Source organism: Leucoraja erinacea, unplaced genomic scaffold (genome assembly GCF_028641065.1).
Source record: "Leucoraja erinacea ecotype New England unplaced genomic scaffold, Leri_hhj_1 Leri_1048S, whole genome shotgun sequence".
Taxonomy (NCBI): Eukaryota; Metazoa; Chordata; class Chondrichthyes; order Rajiformes; family Rajidae; genus Leucoraja; species Leucoraja erinaceus.
The window spans coordinates 1-5,000 of record NW_026575284.1 but is presented as its reverse complement, the minus strand read 5'-3'; positions in this window follow the sequence as shown (position 1 = coordinate 5,000).

Genomic DNA, 5,000 nt, shown 5'->3' with positions numbered 1-5,000 from the left:
GACCTGGAGACTTATACACTTTTATATTTTTCAAAAGTGTCAGTACTTCCTCTTCTTTGAATCTCATAGTTTCCATAGCTACTCTACTAGTTTCCCTTACCTCACATAATTCAATATCCTTCTCCTTGGTGAATACCGAAGAAAAGACATTGTTCAATATCTCCCTCATCTCTTTTGGTTCTGCAGATAGCTGTCCACTCTGTCTCTCTAATGGACCAATGTTATCCCTCGTTATCCTTTTGCTATTAATATAGCTGTAGAAACCCTTTGGATTTACTTTTACCTTACTTGCCAAAGCAACCTCATGTCTTCTTTTAGCTTTTCTAATTTCTTTCTTAAGATTCTTTTTACATTCTTTATACTTCTCAAGCACCTCATTTACTCCATGCTGCCTATAATTATTGTAGATCTCTCTCTTTTTCCAAACCAAGTGTTCAATTTCGGTTGAAAACCATGGCTCTTTCCAATTTTTACTCTTTCCTTTCAACCGAACAGGGACATAAAGATTCTGTACTTTTAAAATGTCACCTTTAAATGTCCTCCATTTCTCTTCTACATCCTTCCCATAAAACAAAATGTCCCAATTCACTCCTTTTAAATCCTTTCGCATCTCCTCAAAGTTAGCTTTTCTTGAATCAAAAATCTCATCCCTTGGTCCAGTTCTGACCCTCTCCATAATTATATTGAAACTAATGGTATTGTGATCACTGGACCCAAAGTGCTCCCCAACACATAACTCCGCCACCTGATCTGTCTCATTTCCTAACAGGAGGTCCAGCACCGCCCCTTCTCTTGTAGGTACCTCTATGTATTGCTGCAAAAAACTATCCTGCACACATTTTACAAACTCCAAACTATCCAGACCTTTTACAGAATGTGTTTCCCAGTCTATGTGTGGAAAATTGAAATCTCCCACAATCACTACCTTGTGCTTACTACTAATATCTGCTATCTTCTTACATATTTGCTCTTCCAATTCTTGCGCCCCATTAGGCGGTCTATAATACACCCTTATAAATGTTGCTACACCTTTCCCATTTCTCAGTTCCACCCTAATAGCCTCCAATCTATCCTGCCAAAGCACCGCTGTAATATCTTCCCTGACAAGCAATGCACCTCCACCTCTTGCCCCTCCAATTCTATCGCACCTGAAGGAACAAAATCCTGGAATATTTAGTTTTCAATCACAGCCATCCTGCAACCATGTTTCACTAATCGCCACAACATCATGCTTCCAGGTGTCATTCAAGGCTCCATGCTCATCCACCTTTCTTACAATGCTCCTAGCATTAAAATATACACATTTAAGAAACCCACCACCTCTTATTCTCTGTTTATTATCTTTTTCTTCTTTCTCCCTACATGTTGGGTCTGAGTGCTTACCTTCTCTGCCTTCTGCCTCACACACTGTCTACTAGCTTTCTCTATTTGAGTCGCTCCCCCCATGTGTGTATATATATATGTGTGTGTATGTATATATTTATGTGCCTATGTGTGTATGTATATATATACACTAGACCACGTGCAGACCCGTGCTGTTGTGGGGGGGAGAGGCGGCACACAGCGTCACACACACTAACTATCCCCCCCCCCCGCACTCACGCTAATTATCCCCTTGATATTATATTAATATTATTCATTTTCTCCTTTTACCCCATAACCACCCTATCTACTGACGCATAGCCCCCAACTTGCAGCCACATCTAGAGAAGGGGGGTGGGTGGGGTAGAGAGTGAGGGCAGAGAGAGAAGGGCAGAGGCAGAGAGAGAGTCAGAGACACAGAGAGAGGGGCAAGAGGGATAGGGGGTGGAGAGGAGGAGAAGAGGGAGGGTGGGTGAGGGGGGAAAGGTGGTGGAGGAGGGGAGGAGAGAGAGGGTGAGAGTGAGGAGGAGAGAGAGGGGGGTGCTGAGAGGGGGGTAAGGTGGGGAGCAGGGAGGGGGAGGGAGGGGGGATGGTGGAGGGAAGAGGGGTAGGGGGTGTGGGGGGGGGTTTAGGGGGAGGGAGGGAGGGTGGGGGAGAGGGGAGGGGGGAGAAGAGGGGGTGTGCTGAGAGGGGAGGGGGATAGGTGCGGAGCAGGGAGGGGGAGGGAGGGTGGAGGGAAGGGGGGTAGGAGTGTGGAGGGGAGGGGGTTTAGGGGAGGAATGGTGGGGGAGGGGGGGGGGCGAGAAAAAAGAGGGAGAGAGAGGGGAGAGGAGGGGGAGGGGGAGGGGGGAGAGAGGAGAGGGGAGGGGGGAGAGGAGAGGGGGGGAAGGAGAGGGGGGGAAGGAGAGGGGGGGAAGGAGAGGGGGGGAGGAGAGGGGGGGAGGGAGAGGGGGGCGAGGAGGGGGGGGGAGAGGAGAGGGGTGGGGTGGAGAGGGGGGAGAGGGGGAGAGGAGAGGAGGGGTGAGGCGGGGAGAGGAGAGGAGGGGAGAGGGGAGGAGAGGAGAGGAGAAAGGAGGGGAGGGGGGGGGAGGAGAGTAGAGGAGAGGGGGGGAGAGGGGGGGGCGAGAGAGGGGGGGGAGGAGAGGGGGGGGGGGGGAGAGGAAATGGGGGAGAACCTAAAAAACATTTTAGAACCAAAAAAGACATTCTGCAAGCATTGTAGAACCAAAAGAGACACTTTTTGCAAACATTTTAGAACCAATAAACACTTTTTGCAAACATTTTAGAACCAATAGGCACATTCTGCAAGCGTTTTAGAACCACTAAGGACACTTACATTTGAGTAGACATGTGTTCAGTGTTATTCACAGCTCAGCAAAACGTGACCCTCGGCTCTCCTCCAGCTTGCAGACACTGATTGAGGCACACCACTTCCTGGTTTTATAGTCCCTCCCCCTGCCGCCAGCAGGGGCAGCAGAGAGAATGGGGAATTTTGTAAAATCATTAATATCTCTGTCATTTTTCATCGATGGGAAAAATCCTCGGCACACATATGGCGGATGGGGGCTCTGAGCAAGGTGGCCAAAAATGACGGCCGTAGGTGGCGGCGTTCCCTTGGAAGTCGCAGCACAGATGGTCAAAACCGGTCAAGAACAGACTTTTAGTAATGTGTGTGCATGTATATATATGTGTGTGTGTATGTATATATAACCATGTAACCATATAACAATTACAGCACGGAAACAGGCCATCTCGACCCTTCTAGTCCGTGCCAAACACGTATTCTCCCCTAGTCCCATATACCTGCGCTCAGACCATAACCCTCCATTCCTTTCTCGTCCATATAACTATCCAATTTATTTTTAAATGATAAAAACGAACCTGCCTCCACAACCTTCACTGGAAGCTCATTCCACACAGCCACCACTCTCTGAGTAAAGAAGTTCCCCCTCATGTTACCCCTAAACTTCTGTCCCTTAATTCTCAAGTCATGTCCCCTTGTTTGCATCTTCCCTCCTCTCAGTGGGAAAAGCTTATCCACGTCAACTCTGTCTATCCCTCTCATCATTTTAAAGACCTCTATCAAGTCCCCCCTTAACCTTCTGCGCTCCAATGAATAAAGCCCTAACTTGTTCAACCTTTCTCTGTAACTTAGTTGCTGAAACCCAGGCAACATTCCAGTAAATCTCCTCTGTACTCTCTCTATTTTGTTGACATCCTTCCTATAATTAGGCGACCAAAATTGTACCCCATACTCCAGAACTGGCCTCACCAATGCCTTGTACAATTTTAACATTACATCCCAACTTCTATACTCAATGCTCTGATTTATAAAGGCCAGCATATATGTATATGTGTATATATATATGTGTGTATGTATATATATGTGTGTATGTATATATATGTGTGTATGTGTATCTATATTACTAAATGTCTGTTCTCTATCTCTATCTCTCTATCTCTCTGTCTGTCTATCTATCTATTTATCTTCTATAATATATTAAAACTCTGTGGCTGGATGTGTGTGTTTCTGCCTGACTTGTGGTTGCCAGCCTTTGATTCATTGCTACGCCAACACCAGACGCAGAAACGCCAAGATTTTTTCCATTTCGGTAAAGATTTCACTTTTCATTCCAAGAAAAAACATGCTCACGTTTCCAACGGAATTGACCCATTTAATCATGCCTTTGAACCAGCACAACCCCAGCCCGTCGCCCGCCGCTGTGTGTAAGGCATCATGCACGGTGGGGATAGAGAAAGCGGAATTAGGGGGAGATAGGGAATGAGGAACAGATGGATGGGACATACCCCTCCGCCTTAAACGGTCTCCACCACCAAATTCTCCCCGATCTCCCCCACCCATCTCCATCTCAAACTGTACCAATTCCTCCCGTACCCCATCTAACTCACCTCCCATACACCGCCTCGAACCTAACAACATACCGATCGCCCCCGACCACGCTATCCTGCCCCCCCCTATCCATATCCGACCCTCTCAATCTACCTCCTCCACCCATCTCACCCCTCTCCCTCTTTATAACCTCCTCCAAACAATCCATTCTCTCCCCATCCCGCCTCTCTAACTCACTTCCCTGCCTCTTTCCCCCCGCCCCGTTCACCCTACCCTCTGTCTCTTGCAACACGCCTCCCCACTCTGCCAATTCTCTCCCCTTATACCACCCCTATCCCTCCCCACACAGAGAAACATAGGAAACATGAAATTAGGGCAGGAGTAGGCCATCGGCCCCTCGGCGCTGCACCGCCATTTCAATATGATCATGGAGCTGGATTCATCCAACGCAGGATCCCGACCTGCCTTCCTCCCATACCCCCGGTCCCTTAGCCACAAAGGGCCACATCTACCCCGCTTAAAATATAGACAATGAGAATGGCCAACTACCCTCTGTGGCAGAGAGTTCCAGAGATTCACCACTCTCGGACGGGTGAAAAAAACAATGAAAAAAAAGTTAGTCTCATCTAGGTTGAAAGGATTTGCCCTTATCCTTAGCTGTGACCCCTTGTCCTGGACTTACCCCACATCGGGAACAATCTTCCTGCATCTAGACTGTCAACCCCTTAAGATTTTGTAAGTTTCTATAGATCCACTCTCAATCTTCCTAAATTTAGAGAGTATAAAC